Below are 17,430 nucleotides of genomic sequence, written 5' to 3'. Positions count from 1 at the left end.
AACCTAACTTGGGTTCTCCAATAATTCTCCAATGAACACTCTCCCTTTTGACACACATCAAAAGAATAAGGAGGGTATCAAGGTCAAGAGTTTCTTCCTAATGAAAGTCCCATACCTTTCATTGAAACTCTTATTTTCCCTTGATACTAAGCTCAACGATCCACTTAGTGATAATCCCATATCACTAATCCTCAAGGAGTAAAACTCCCCTAAAAGTCAACTCCCTTGACTAATAGTTAAAACTCCCCTAAAGGCCAACTCCCCTTGACCATTGCACCAACAATGTCTTGGAGTTTCAAACCTTTAGAAATCTAAAAACCAACTTTCGGTGAAATTTCAGACATGCGATGAATTTGCACATTGTACCTTATCGAGACCTCCGGATCGGTCACGGACCGATCCACACTGGATCGGTCGGTGACCGATCCAGTCCTCTGGATCGGTCCGGCGACCGATCAGATAACACTCAGTTGCATTTTTCCTCCAAATTCGAAACCCTAATAAATTCAGAAAATTCGAAAAATTGTGAAATTTTGAGGATACATTCCTCATAACATATACTATCATGGAAAAATAGTTTTCTATGAGAATAACTTCCATTTTCAAATCTTGATACAAAATTCAAAAACTTTGAAATAGTTCAAAGTTAAGTCAACTTTGTATCACAATGTTCAATGATGAATGCTATCACTAGGAAAGCTTCATCAAGGTTTTTCAAAACAATTTTGAAATGATTTCAAACCCTTTAATTTGGGACCACAATCTTAGGGCTATATGTACATGACTTGTACACAAGCTTTCCCTATGATCCCCATATCTTGAATTAGGCTCATCTAGGTACAAGAGCTATGCACCTTGATCCTAATTCATGATCCTAATATCTCACACACATCTAGAGTGTATCAAGCACATCCATGTCAATTTTGATGTGAGATATGGGTTTAGGTATCTTAGGCTAAGGTCTCATGTATTTTCTAAACACAAATTTGATCTCAATATCAAAATGTGTTTTTCATCCTTAAATCAATTCAATTGATTATTAATGCAAGAGATGATGACATGGCATATAATGATATCATAAGTAAAAACATGTGCCAATGTCATGATGTCATGGCATAAAGTTTGAAAACTTAAATAAAGCATGACATATAAACTAGCCTAGCACTATCATGACATTTCAAATGATGATAAAACTAAACATGATGTCATGACATGTCATATGGCAAACAACCATGGTAAGTTAACACAAATAAAATACCTAGATTACCTATCTAAGTATCCTTAATCTCTTAGTTAACTTAAATTCTAATCCTAGATTGCCCATATATCCCTAAGAGAAAACCAAAATCCCAATTATGGTTTTTCTCTAGGTTTCCTTAAATTGTGCCAAATAAGATTAAAATATTCTCACTTTGGCACACTTTACTCTTCCAAGGAGTGAATGATAAAGATTATCCCCTTTCATTTTCAAAGGTTCCCAAAAACCTTGAAAATGCTCCTTGAGTGTCAATTTCCTCAAAGTTGGGTTAACTACCCTTCTTATTGGAGTTGACACTCTCTAACCCATCTATGGGGTAGAGAAAATGCTCCTAGGAACCCAATACCTACTTGAGCTCATTGGGTTCACTAAAAATTCACTAGGGATGACTTCCCTAGCAACCCTCCTAATGACCCTCTTAGGCTTTAAAGCCTTGGTCATTTGGGTCTCATCAAGATCAACTCTAGGGGTGACTCCCCTTGTGACCTTGGTGGTGATCTTCCTAGCCCTAGGTTTTATTCCATAATCGAATGGAACATTGTGGTAAGTGGGCTTGACCACTTGGGACTTAGGTTTGTGACCCAAACCTTTCTTGTCCTTGGGCTTTGGTTTTTGACCCTTAAACCCTAGAGATGACTTCTCCATGTTTTTAAGAGCCTTTTCTAAATTATCAAGTCTTGACCTCAAGACTTGATTTTCCCTCTCTAATACCTCAAGTTTTAATTTGTCATTTTCTCTTGAGATATTCCTAGGCATGTGTCTAGTCTTTTTGGGATTTCTACCTAGGTTTTCCTTAACTTTAGAAGCGTTAATCCTAGGGTTGGTATTTCTAGTGTTATCCTTACCTAGGCTAACATGTTTAGCTCCTAAGCACATGTATTGGTTCCTAAAGTTAACATGCTTATCATTATTAACAATTGCAACAAAACTACTAGCATGAGTTTTATTAGAATTGCAATAATGAACCTTAGAGGTTACCTTAGGGTTTGCCTTAGCTCCCCCTATCGTTGTGCCCGGTCTCTTGCCCTTGTGAGGTTGCCTCCCCCTCGGACAATGGCTCCTATAGTGTCCCCTTTGCTTGCATTGGAAGCACACGATGTGCTCCTTGCCCTTGCGTTTCGGGACTCCGGCTTCCTTGACCTTTGGCGCCGGTGGAGTCTTTCTTACCCTCTTTGGACACTTACTCTTGTAGTGCCCAAATTCCCTACACTCAAAACACATTATATGCAATTTACTTGAACTTAAAGTGTTTGAGTTACCTAGGATTGAGGATGAATGGATGTTCTCTTCTTCATCCCTCCCGGAGGTAGAAGCTTCTTCTTCGTGCTCCGATCTTGAAGAAGAACTCACTTCCTCTTCTTCCTTGGATGTTGAGTAGCCCTCAACTCCCAACTCGCTCCCTCCATGATGTGAGCTACTTGGCTCACTAGGCTCCTCTTCATGGCTTGAAGTGGAACTCTCCTCATGGTACTTGGCCAAGTTATCCCACAACTCCTTGGCATTGTTGTATTCACCTATCTTACGCAAAATATTAGTAGGTAATGAAAATTCAATTGTTTTAGTTACCTCATTGTTGATCGTTGATTGATGGACTTGTTCCTTTGTCCACTTGTTCTTCTCTAGAGGCTCTCCTTCTTTATCCATTGGAGGAGTAAACCCTTCTTGTACACAAAACCAATTCCACATATTAGTCCTAAGAAAATACATCATCCTTACCTTCCAATATGCGAAGTTGTCGTTGTAGAAGGGTGGAATGGTGATGTCTTCTCCGAATAGATCCATCTCTAGCGCTTGTGCTCCCACGGGTGTGAATCCGATGAAGAGCGACCTCGCTCTGATACCACTTGTTAGGATCCTTTGTACGGCTAGAGAGGGGGGTGTGAATAGCCGACCCCAAATTTCTCTCGTTTCTTTCTACAATAAGGGTTAGCGCAGCGGAAAATAAAACAAAGAAACGAAAGCGGAAAGATCAAACCTCAAACTCGTCGATGTAACGAGGTTCGGAGATGAAACTCCTACTCCTCGGCGTGTCCGTAAGGTGGACGAAGCCTATCAATCCGTCGGTGGATGAGTCCCCGGAAAACCGGCTAAATCAAACTCCTTCTGGGTGGAGAAACCTCGCCACAATGTCTTGCAACAGCAAGATAAACAGAAGTACAAGAATACAGCAAGAAAACTAAGTACAATACAAGAATGTAATAACCCTAGCTTGCCTTCTTGTCGACTGGATGAAGCAACAGCTCCAAGCGCCTACAACAGCAGGTGACCCAGCCGAAAGCTCACGCGAAGCTTTGGACGAGCTCAACAAAGCTCAAGCACAGCAGCACTTAGCAATCGGAAGGAGGAAGTAGAAGATCTGTAGAAGCCTTCAGCCCCTTTATACCTGCGAAGAAGAAACAGCGAAGAAACTAGCCGTTGCGTCGCAACGGCTAGAACTCTGATCGGTCTGCAGACCGATCAGGGAAGAGGTGGATCGTCTCTGATCGGTCTGTGGACCGATCAGAGAGGAGGTGGATCGGTTCACAGACCGATCCCCTTCCTTTCCCCTTCTCGCGACGCTCGTCTCTGATCGGTGTCGCGACCGATCAGGTGTCACGATCGAGGCCCTGATCGGTCTGTGGACCGATCAGGGAACCTCCTGATCGGTCCATAGACCGATCAGGCTTCGGCTCCTCACGCCACTGATCTATTCCTGATCGGTCTGCAGACCGATCAGGCCATGGGTGGATCGGTCAGCAGACCGATCCACGGTTTTCTTCTCGCGAGGTTCCTGATCGGTCTCCAGACCGATCAGATTGCAATCAGTGAGCCACTGATCTGATTCTGATCGGTCACCAGACCGATCAGGGCAAACGCAGTATCACTGGATCGGTCACCAGACCGATCCAACTCCTCGGTTTAGAGTGCCCTCTCTAACCTAGTTCGGAGAACGAGCTACCGAGCCCTCTCCGACTCCATATGCCAAGCTTCACTCACTTGGACTTCTCAACACCAGATGTCCGATCACCCTTGATCCATCTGGATTTTCCCTTGCCCGGCTTCACTCACCAGGACTTTCCACCTGGCTTCACTCACCAGGATTTCACACTGCCTAACATCCCAGTTAGGACTTTCTCATTCACCTAGCTTCACTCACTAGGATTTTCACCTGGCTTCACTCACCAGGATTTCCAACTTCACTCGCGGACTTTCTCTGCCTGGCTTCACTCACAGGACTTTCCTTCCAGCTTCACTCACGGGACTTCCACTGCCTAATCCCACTTACTTCCACTGCTTGGCTTCACTCACGGGACTTTCCAACCGCCTAACATCCAGTTAGGACTTTCCTTTGCTTCACCTCAGGACTTCTCCGTGCCAAGTCTTCATACTTGGACTTTTCCCGTGCCAAGTCTCCATACTTGGACTTTTCCCGTGCCAAGCTCCCTGCTTGGACTTTTCCAGTGCCAAGTCTCCATACTTGGACTTTTCCCGTGTCAGGTCAACCAGGTCAACCTTGACCTACGGTTGCACCAATAATCTCCCAAACATCTATTCTTGTCCCATATCAAGAATAGAACTCTCTCACGAGTGTCAAACATCAACATGCAACACAACTAGGTCAACCTTGACCTAAGGTTGCACCGACAATCTTCCCAAGTCAAACATCAAAATACAACTCGAGTCAAGTCAACTCGAGTCGGGTCAACCAGGTCAACCTTGACCTAAGGTTGCACCAACATTACACACTCTTGGATTTTCAGAAAAGCATTGAGTGCATACCAGGTTGAATTCTAATTCATTACCATTTCTTTGAGGTTGGTGAATCCAGTGATCATCTAATTTGATCTTTGCATGTAATTGAGCCACTGTTTCTCCTTTTTCCATTCGGAGGTTCGTTATTTGATTTTGGAGGATATCCCATCTTGCTAGCTTGACCTCCGATGTTCCTTCATGAAGCTCCAGAAACTTTTCCTAGAGTTCTTTGGCCGAGTCGTAGGTGTCAATCCGATTGACTTCTTAGGACGGTAGTACGCCTAGTAGATTAACTCTACTTTACCGTTGGGCACAAAGTTAGTCTACTTTTTTCTCTATAGATGTTCTTACTTTTTTTTTCTCGATACTGATCTCTGGGTACTACAAAATCATATTTGATTGTAAGAAGAATGTAAAAGCGGTCTTGAAAAATACCTCCATACGACGCTTCCAAAGTGTGAACTCCACCTTAAACTTCGATGGGTGAATGCTTGATCCGACCATCATCTTGTTTCTTTAGTCGACAGGTGGTCCTTCTAAAGTGGTTGGTCTTTGATACCACTTTCTCATTCACTTGGGTGATGCCTTGGTCATCCAGAGTTGAGCTCACCCAAACCCAACTCTGACATTCTCCTCGAGCAGGTTCCTCCCTTACTTCTCGTCCCTTGAATGTACCGCACACGATCTTCTCGCTCCACCGATGTACTCTTCTATAACTCCTCGTCTCTCAGATGCACCAAGCCCATCGACTGACTTTCTGTGTCATCCTTCTCGCTCGCTACATCTTCCATTGGACTTCTTGTGTTCCTAAGTCCATGCACATTTAGACATAAGATATCAAATCTACAGGACTTAACTTAACTCAGTTGACCATATCAAAACTATCTCGGGGTACTTACATTTGTGAAGTTGTAAAATACAAGAACAATCACTATCCCCCTCCTAGCCTATCGCATGATCTTAATAGGGGAGGGTAGAGCTCTCAATCAACACATATATGACCTGAATCTAAAAAATACAATGGGTACCGCTGAAAATGGGAATGGTTATACTAGGTAACCTTCATGTTTTATGGTAGGGAGGATTAAAATCAGCAACCATTTCAAGAAATTTCCTTACACTAAATTGGGATGGTTCTATCTTGCAAAAAGCCTTTGATGGATCAATGTGCATTGTGCTAGATCATGTTAGTGCAATCATGTGTTGAGTGCAATTATGCCTTATTGTTCTTGCACTAACATATTTTGATGTGTTTGATAAAGAATTTTAAATTAAATTTTTTACTTGTATTGTCGATGTGTGTGTGAAATTTGTAGAGCCTTGACAATACGAACATGAAGCTCATAGATCTTATGAGTTGACAAGGTCGAGTTATAATGTTATCTTGGCACAACTAAGATGGTTAGGTTCAAGTCTCAACGAGGTTTCTTTGAATAGGGAGAAGGATGATATGAGATATCCGATGAACTACAAGATGAGAAGATTAAAACTAATTTAACAACTATAATAAGAGTCACACTCTTGAACCACTCATGGTGTTAGCTCATCCCCTGTGGTCCATCGGTGCTTCCCGAATTTACCTAGTGGCCAGAAAAAAATTTTCATGGAACCGGACCAACTACCTCCAAGTGATTGAAGGGTAAAATTGAAAGCTAAGGTCAAGAATATCAAATCACAAAATTAGTTTCTTGTGATTCCAATAATATCTGCTTCACAGGATTGTGATTGTTCTACGTAATTTACACGAATAATTAATCACAACACAAAGAATTAGATATTACCCTTAAATCGTACTTTAACAATTCTTCTCTGCACGGGATGTACGCTTCAAACCTCCAAGCCTTCTTTGGTGTTCTCTCAATGTGTGTGTGTGGTCACAACTTTCTACCTGACTACCTTATTTATAAAGTAGCATAGAAAGATGAGATAATTCCAAACCAAGATATGTAATTATCTCTTTTTCATAAATTAATAAATTATCAAATCATATCATATCTTATCATATCAAGAAGATTCTGATATAAACTTTCCATAGATAATGACACAATTATCAAATTAATTTATTCCTACAAATTCCATAATTTATCCGAGTTTATATTCGAGCCACCAAAGGGACTTGATCAGACCCAATTAAATTAAGCTCCAATAAATTAATTTGATCTAATCAACTCATGATTAATCAAGATAATTATTAATCTTATTCTACTCCACTAAAAGAATAAAATTGCACTCTCAATTTAATTAAATTCACTGAAGCCAAAAATCAATAATTATATCCTCTAATTGATCGATCCGAGAGTAAAAATACCTAAAGCGCTGGGCTCATCTTACAAAAGGTGAATTCATAAGAGATAGTAAAGGATGACATGTGGAGCAAGTCATGAGTCTAATATATTCAAGGGACTAAGAACCTAATGGAAGGTAGACTTTTGGATAAGGTAAAGCTTGGACAATCAAAAGAGGCAAAAGATTTATGTGACTTATAATCTCTAGGTTTACAATTTGGGGTTAGATAAGTTTGATTGAGAGCCTTATGGGGAACATGAACTCCTAGTTATTGTAAAATACCGGAAAATAGAGAATAATAATAAGGGAATTTTTCGGAATTTTTGGAAATTTTTCAGCAATTTTTCGGAGCTCGTACGGGCGAGTTAATGGGGACAAAAAAACGGGGCCCGGAAAAGCCTGTTTATGCTACCCTATTTAAGTGAGGAAATGTTTATATTTCCTTTTCTTTTTATAATTCTTTTTCTTTTATATTTGTCGCCGTTTACAGCCGAGCCGCGCACTTTTTTTTTTCTTCCCCTTCTCCTCTCACGCCCGAAATCTTCCTTGTGAGATCCTTTGCCCTAACCGCTCGGCGGCGATTTCTTCTTCCTCCTCTCCTCTGCCGACGCCGGCGACCATCCTCTTCCCTAGTTTCTGCCGTTGACGACGAGAGCCACCGCCGACCTTCTGACGCCGCTTCTCCACAGGCGGGCACGCCGACGCCACAGCCGAACCACCGCAAGCACGTCTGTGCCCTAGGGCCGGCGCCACCGTCGACCACCCGGAGCCCTAGCCCTTGCCGTGGAGTTCCTAGCACCGGCTGCTACTTTTTGTGCCCTAACCGAGTCCCTTCCAGTTGCGGCTGTTACCCTTTTTCCTTTAGCCGATGCCAGCCACTCGAGTAGCGCTGGCCACCCCCGATTCCGACACCCGAGTACACTGTTGGGGTTCTTCCGTGCCGTAGTACTGCCTCCGACCATATCTTTTCTCTGGTTTCTGGCGATCAAGAAGGTAAAGGTTAATTAGTTGAAGTTTGGGATCTAGTTGTTTACTATGGTTGTATTCCTGATCTTCTTCCGCTTTGTTAAGTAGGGTTTCAGTGAGTGAGGAGGTTTGCCAGCATCTACTTTTTCCGGCAGCAATCCACTTTGACTGTGGGTTGAGGTAAGTGTTATCCCTAGTTGCTGAAATAGGGGATGGGTAATGGATTTCTAATTTTTGGGCATTTAACCATGATTGGACAGCGGTATCACAGCGTATACCTCCGACCTTGATCAACTGAGGAATCCCTATTTCTTGGTGAGTTTTTGTGTTCATTTTGATGGTTGATTAATTAGGGATATTGACTTTAATGTAGGAGCCATTGCTATGAGTGAGTTGATCATTTTGTGGATGATTGACAGATAGGTTAATAACTAATGTTAACCTAGGTATATGTGTTGAATTAAGGAATGGATATGAGTATTAAATAGTTTTGGAGATTTTTATTTAGCTATATAGCTAAATACATTGTCTGTTTGATATCACAGGATTGTGACTCGAGACGGTGTCTCGACGAGGGATCTGTTTCGGATACGATCTTTTCTATTTTCGGAGGCGGGTACTTTTGACTTATTGTCTTTGATATGCTTAGTAAATAAATTAACAAGATACATTAATTGTGTTTCTTACTTGTTTCGGTTAATCACTACCCAATACATGCTACCTGTTGATTGATTGTTTGTTTACATCTTGTATGGATATGTACCTGATTCCACATGCTCATGGGTAGTGATATAACCATATTTTACCATGTCAGGACCTAGGTTTGATACCTTATATGATCAGATACCTTGATATGATTCATTCGCTTTGGTGCACATTATGATATGTCCAGAGATTGGTTTAGTATATTACCATGTTTAGTGACATGCATCATGATTGCATGCTGAGTGATTGATTGCTCCTTTATTGTCGAGCACTTTGCCAGTTTCATCTCTATCGGTGCTCCGTTGGACGCTCATGGGTAGCGGGACGCAGCGTGGTAGCACGTCGGTTTGGCTCTTCGGTGCTCCGTTGGTCCGCTCATGGGTAGTGTGACGCAGCGTGGTAGCACGTTAGAGATCCCTCCCCGTCACGTATCGGAGTTGAGAGCATTCGCTCCCCATTTATGATTTGGGGTAGGAGTATGTATGTACTCCGACAGCGGTCACTCATCAGGAGTAGTGATGCAGAGTGCACGGTCGTCACAGCCCTACCCACTCGGTTCCACTGTTGCTGTGAGTCGGCTGACTGGCGTCAGGGGTGACCATGACATTGGCATCATATGCATGATGCATTTATTATTTGTGTTTGTGTTTGTTGCACTTATATGCTGCACATTGCTTGGATACCTTGATTGACATGCATACAGGATATCTATACCACTCGGTCTGTTTGTCTTTATACCCAGGTCCTGGTTAGTACAGTTTCTCTCCTGCTTACTTCAGTTTGGCATTACCTTTATTCATCAGGAGACTGTACGCATGATTAGTGCTAGGTGTTATTTCTTTACTTTGCATATCAACTGTACCTACTGAGTGTTGGACTCACCCCGCCTCCATTGTTGTTATTTTCAGGTTGATGCTGTCAGGAGGGAGTTCCAGTTGCTAGTCCCCTGCAGACCTCCAGCTATTTGCTATCGTTTGTATTATTTTTGATTCTCACTTGACTATATTTGGATTTGGATGTTGAATACTTAGATATTATATAGTTTGTCTCGTTGATGGATTTGTTTCGATTTTATACTACTACATGCCTGCCTGGACGGCAGAAGAGGTAAGAAAAATCGGATTTGGGCTTTACGAGTGTAGTTGAGTAGGGTTGTTTTCGAGTCAGAGTATTACTATGTTGTTTATTTTATTAACTGCGTGGTTGTGACAGCCAGAGGCTGAATACTTATCTAAACTGCGTGGTGATTGGTTTTATTTACTGTTATTATTCTAGCCGCTTGTGGCTGAGGTATTTATGTATGTAGAAAGTTTCAGATTGTCCGTCGTACAGGGGAGATGCTGTCGAAATTTTCTCGGACAGGGACTCCTCTGGGGCGTGACAATTTAGTGGTATCAGAGCACAGGTATACGATCTTTTGTTTTCGTATTTTTGATGTTTGGGATAACCTGATACCAATTTATTTACTTGGTATCAGAGTGTCGAGGTTGGCGATACTTGTTTGATTTATTTTCGTGTTACGGATTTTTGAGATTTGGCATGATACCAATTTATTGGTATCAGAGTGGGTTATGACACCTGCTTTAGGTATTCTGGATTTTTGGATTAACCCAAGTTTGCGAGTCAAACTGGGTAGTTGTTTGAGTGACATGGATTTTTCCATTACGATTGTGTTTGGATTTCCGTTTCGGATTTATATGTATTTCCGGTGATTTTTTTTTTATTATTGATCGGAAATTTTGAGGTCAAGTTGGGGACTGGACAGCGACGGAACATCTCCAGACGACATATAGGTATGATGTTTAATTTTATAGTTTATGACAGGTATTAGCATTCTTTATTTAGTACCTGTCTGGTTCATGTAGCACATATTACTTGTGATGAGTTAGCCATTGAGGATGGTTGACCTTAATAGAGATAAAGGATTATAATCTCTGGTGATTTTTCTTATCATACCATCAGTAGTGTTAGCTTCTGTTATTACTCGTAGGAGATGGGGGCATATACCAGCCTCTGCTATTGTTAGCTGGGTAGTGGATGATACTTACATATTCCTGTTGACTTAGCCAGGAGAGTTTATACTCATATCTTTTGGATATTAGGGTACCAGGTACGATGGAAATTGGTCATTGGGGGTTACCATGTTTGATCATTGTTGAGAATGGTTTGAGGTTGAGGGATATTGTGATATAAGATATTATGATATGTTGATTTCTAATGATTTATGAGAGTAAATGTTATGTGGTTGTCTGATGATCAATTACTAGATATTTGTTTTGATGATCTATTAGTGGATAACTATTTTGATGATTTATATTTGGGTTGTCATTGATGGTGACATAGTGAATGTCATTTATGATATTCACAGGTTTGATGATTATGGTTGGTGATCAAATTATAAATTGGGTGCTGGAGAGTTTACGGTTGAATGTGCCTATGAGATTTTAATAAATCTGGTTGGTTATGGATAGATAACAGGATGGGAAAAAAAATTGATATATGTTTCCTCTGATATAGGACTATGTGGATAAATAATGATTGATGTTTTGAATGCTAATTTGCCCTCATGGGGAGTAGAGATTTATTCATCTAATATAGTGTGGGCTGATGTTTTTGAGGATGATGATGAGAGTGTCTTGATGTTCTTAAATTCTGACTTTTTCTTTTGGGTCGTACACATTTATACACATGATATTATGTGGTTGGATATACCTTAGTTGCTTGTGGAGGATTAAGATATTCTTGATTAGTTAGTAGATGAATGATTTAGTTTTGTTGGTTGATCAGTAGAGGATTGCCATACTCTATTTTTAGAGGTTCGAACCTTTAGGTTGTTTGTGCTTAGTTATGTATCTAGAGCACCTTTGAGTACATGTTTTGTACTGACGTGGGAAGGATTGATTTAGTCAGAAATCATTTTCAGCTTGGATAGTTTATAAAGGATCGATGTATCCTATTCCATGAAGAATTTGACCGTGGACTGTATATACCTGGTGGGATAATTTAGAGGGTGCATTGGAATATGCGACCCCGCTGATGTAAGGAAGTGTAGAGCTAATTGCTTAACATTTATGAGATACAATAGTTACTAGTGTATACTGGGAGAGTACATTTGGATTTATGATGATAAAATTTTCCCCATTTGATATAGTCTTGGTAGTGTATGACATTGACTGACAATGTTATACCATGGTGTGTATATCTTTCTTGTCCGATACCAGTTCCTTTGAACCTAGAGCAGGATTGTTACTGGATGATTAGGCTGCTCTATTTTGGGTTGCTTTTGATTAATGTATTCATGTTTGATCATATGCATGAATTTTATTTAGATTTACCGTTAGCCTATGAGTGTTGGTAGAATAAGGTTGGTCTCTTTGATTGAGCTGGTGTGCTGATTTTGCATGTCTATGTTACATGTATATTATGATTGTTATGTGTTGTAGGAGTCATGTGGTAGACTGCCCATTGGCAAGTAGTATATGTATCCATGTTCTGATATGATTTGAAGGTTCCTTGTGGATCATAGATATGTAGTTCGGTGTATGTATCTGGATTTATTATTGAAGATATCTCGTCGAATTAAATCCGAGTTGTAGTATAAGTACATCGGTGCTGTTTTGATGGAGGCATTTTGTCGATTTAATCTGAATTATGATATGTACATATGTGTTTGGTGTGGTATCTGAGGTATCTTTTTGATTATGTTTGATATGTGAGTGCACCTGGGTTTAGTATGCTTTATTGGAAGTATATGTTGGTTATACTCTTGGCATAGGTGAAGATATGTCATGTGAGTGTTGTTTGAGGTGTATTGTTGATTTTACCTACTTTGATTTTGCACACGTGTTCGGTATGTATTGTTGGAGGTATCATACTGAATATACCTGAGTTGTGAGTATGTTTGGTGTATAATAATTGAAGGATTTTGTTGATCATACATATGTTGTGTGAGCATATGTGCTAGGTGTATACATTGGTAGCAGTATGATGATTCTACTTATACTGAATGCAGAATGTGGAATGACTGCATTATGTCATTTGTTGAATTAACCCATCAATTAATTTTCCTATCAGTGGATGACCCACTAGGATGCTGATAGAGTTGATGATGGATTTGATTAGTTACTAGGTTGTTATAGCCTAGGCTAACCACAGTGAATTGTGGTAGGGAGATCTTGTACAGTCTCTAGCTGGATAGTTAGGTGCCTTGGGGTACTTAGGTATTGTTTTGTGGTGGAGCGTTGCTCCCACATATCATGAATTGCTGGTAGCGGAGCATTGCTCCTATATTTATTGCAGATACATATTTCAGATTATTTGTGGTGGAGTGTTGCTCCCACATATTGAGGATTTCCTGTGGTAGAGCGTTGCTCCCACATATGTGGTGTTTCCTGTGATGGAGCGTTGCTCTCACCCTGGAGGATTTATTCTTTGGTGATTTATGTTATTGATGATCAGATTTTTCGATTTATTATCGGAGATCTTATGGATAGGAATGTCTGTGATACGGACATTATGTGTATTGGTTTTTGCCATATAGGCTTACAGTGCCTTAGATGTTTTCAGGGACTCGATGATCCTGGTATGTCGAGGATGTTTGGATAGGTGTCCATTATCTTTGTGGACGATGTTGTGATCTATTACGGATCCGAGGTGAGTCACGTACACTACCTTTGCATAGATCTAGAGATGATTCGACAAGAACATCTATTTGTGATTATCAGTAGTGCTGGTTTGGATTGTCTTTTGTTATGATGTTTGGGACACACGGTCACCAGTAGGAGTGTACCGTGGTTCCACAGGAGATAGAGGTTGTTACCGTTGGAAGCAGCCGAAATCAGTGTAGGAGATCCGCAGTCTTTTGTGACTCGCAGGATATTATAGACCTTTCGTCGAGGGTTTCTTCCGCATAGCTATGCTACTTTCACGCGTGACCATGAAAGGCGTGAAGTTTACTTGGACTGAGGATTTCAAGACTGGCTTGTAGGAGCTGAAGCGGAGACTAGTGTCGGCTTCGATTTTTGGTTTTTACCTTCTGGAGAGGACGGATTTGTCCTCTACACCGACGCGTCTCTACAAGGTATGAGTGTTGTTCTGAAGCAGCACGGTAGAGTATTCTTTTATGCTTATCGATAGTTGAAGGAGCATGAGAAGAAATACCCAGTTCATGATCTGAAGTTGGCCACTATTATTTTTGCCCTAAGAATTTGGTGGCATTACCTGCATGATATTACATTGAGATTCTCACTGACCATCAGAGTCTCAAATATTTGTTCACTCAGAAGGAACTTAATCTTCGACAGAGGAGATAGATGGAGTTCCTGAAGGATTATGATTGTACCATTAGCTATCACCTGGGAAAAGCTAATGTGGTTGCCGATGGACTTAGCTAGAGGTCCAGAGGGACTTTAGCTTGCCACCGAGTTGTGGTCACAGACTTGATTCAGGGTTTATCCGAGTTATACATTGAGGAGCAGGGTTAGACCGAGCAGGGTATTCTTGTTACCATAGATGCTCAGTCGTCGATCAGGACGAGAATCCGTGAGGCCCAGTTGTTGGGACCTCATAGAGCTCAGCATGAGGCAGAGTTGATCCGTATTATCAGACGGAGGATGATAGAGGTATTAATATTGTCAGAAGTGTTATGCTGACCGGAGTCGGAGACTCTTAGAGTTCTCCATTTGTGACCATGTATTTCTACGAGTTACACCCACGACAGTGGTGAAGAGATTGGCCGCAGAGGTAAGCTAGCTCCGCGATACATTGGACTTTTCCGGGTATTCGCTGATGGTAGATAACGAAATTTGGGGACCAAATTTTTATTAGTGGGGGAGAATGTAAAATACCGGAAAATAGAGAATAATAATAAGGGAATTTTTCAGAATTTTTGGAAATTTTTCAGGAATTTTTCGGAGCTCGTACGGGCGAGTTAATGGGGACAAAAAAACGGGGCCCGGAAAAGCCTGTTTAGGCTACCCTATTTAAGTGAGGAAATGTTTATATTTCCTTTTCTTTTTATAATTCTTTTTCTTTTATATTTGTCGTCGTTTACAGCCGAGCCGCGCACTTTTTTTTTTCTTCCCCTTCTCCTCTCACGCCCGAAATCTTCCTTGTGAGATCCTTTGCCCTAACCGCTCGGTGGCGATTTCTTCTTCCTCCTCTCCTCTGCCGACGCCGGCGACCATCCTCTTCCCTAGTTTCTGCCGTCGACGACGAGAGCCACCGCTGACCTTCTGACGCCGCTTCTCCACAGGCGGGCACGCCGACGCCACAGCCGAACCACCGCAAGCACGTCTGTGCCCTAGGGCCGGCGCCACCGTCGACCACCCGGAGCCCTAGCCCTTGCCGTGGAGTTCCTAGCGCCGGCTGCTACTTTTTGTGCCCTAACCGAGTCCCTTCCAGTTGCGGCTGTTACCCTTTTTCCTTTAGCCGATGCCAGCCACTCGAGTAGCGCTGGCCACCCCCGATTCCGGCACCCGAGTACACTGTTGGGGTTCTTCCGTGCCGTAGTACTGCCTCTGACCATATCTTTTCTCTGGTTTCTGGTGATCAAGAAGGTAAAGGTTAATTAGTTGAAGTTTGGGATCTAGTTGTTTACTATGGTTGTATTCCTGATCTTCTTCCGTTTTGTTAAGTAGGGTTTCAGTGAGTGAGGAGGTTTGCCAGCATCTACTTTTTCCGGCAGCAATCCACTTTGACTGTGGGTTGAGGTAAGTGTTATCCCTAGTTGCTGAAATAGGGGATGGGTAATGGATTTCTAATTTTTGGGCATTTAACCATGATTGGACAGCGGTATCACAGCGTATACCTCCGACCTTGATCAACTGAGGAATCCCTATTTCTTGGTGAGTTTTTGTGTTCATTTTGATGGTTGATTAATTAGGGATATTGACTTTAATGTAGGAGCCATTGCTATGAGTGAGTTGATCATTTTGTGGATGATTGACAGATAGGTTAATAACTAATGTTAACCTAGGTATATGTGTTGAATTAAGGAATGGATATGAGTATTAAATAGTTTTGGAGATTTTTATTTAGCTATATAGCTAAATACATTGTCTGTTTGATATCACAGGATTGTGACTCGAGTGTCTCGACGAGGGATCTGTTTCGGATACGATCTTTTCTATTTTCGGAGGCGGGTACTTTTGACTTATTGTCTTTGATATGCTTAGTAAATAAATTAACAAGATGCATTAATTGTGTTTCTTACTTGTTTCGATTAATCACTACCCAATACATGCTACCTGTTGATTGATTGTTTGTTTACATCTTGTATGGATATGTACCTGATTCCACATGCTCATGGGTAGTGATATAACCATATTTTACCATGTCAGGACCTAGGTTTGATACCTTATATGATCAGATACCTTGATATGATTCATTCGCTTTGGTGCACATTATGATATGTCCAGAGATTGGTTTAGTATATTACCATGTTTAGTGACATGCACCATTCGCATGATTGCATGCTGAGTGATTGATTGCTCCTTTATTGTCGAGCACTTTGCCAGTTTCATCACTGTTCGGTGCTCCGTTGTGACGCTCATGGGTAGCGGGACACAGCGTGGTAGCACGTCAGTTTGGCTCTTCCGGTGCTCCGTTGGTCCGCTCATGGGTAGTGTGACGCAGCGTGTAGCACGTTAGAGATCCCTCCCCGTCACAGCGTACCGGGAGTTGAGAGCATTGCGCTCCCCCATTTATGATTTGGGGTAGGAGTATGTATGTACTCCGACAGCATCCCGTCCACTTCGGTCACTCATCAGGAGTAGTGATGCAGAGTGCACGGTCGTCACAGCCCTACCCACTCGGTTCCACTGTTGCTGTGAGTCGGCTGACTGGCGTCAGGGGTGACCATGACATTGGCATCATATGCATGATGCATTTATTGTTTGTGTTTGTGTTTGTTGCATTTATATGCTGCACATTGCTTGGATACCTTGATTGACATGCATACAGGATATCTATACCACTCGGTCTGTTTGTCTTTATACCCAGGTCCTGGTTAGTACAGTTTCTCTCCTGCTTACTTCAGTTTGGCATTTACCTTTATTCATCAGGAGACTGTACGCATGATTAGTGCTAGGTGTTATTTCTTTACTTTGCATATCAACTGTACCTGCTGAGTGTTGGACTCACCCCGCCTCCATTGTTGTTATTTTCAGGTTGATGCTGTCAGGAGGGAGTTCCAGTTGCTAGTCCCCTGCAGACCTCCATCTATTTGCTATCGTTTGTATTGTTTTTGATTCTCACTTAACTATATTTGGATTTGGATGTTGAATACTTAGATATTATATAGTTTGTCTCGTTGATGGATTTGTTTTGATTTTATACTACTACATGCCTGCCTGGACGGCAGAAGAGGTAAGAAAAATCGGATTTGGGCTTTACGAGTGTAGTTGAGTAGGGTTGTTTTCGAGTCAGAGTATTACTATGTTGTTTATTTTATTAACTGCGTGGTTGTGACAGCCAGAGGCTGA

This window comes from Zingiber officinale, chromosome 4B, assembly GCF_018446385.1.
Source record: "Zingiber officinale cultivar Zhangliang chromosome 4B, Zo_v1.1, whole genome shotgun sequence".
NCBI lineage: Eukaryota > Viridiplantae > Streptophyta > Magnoliopsida > Zingiberales > Zingiberaceae > Zingiber > Zingiber officinale.
This window is presented reverse-complemented; position numbering follows the sequence as displayed.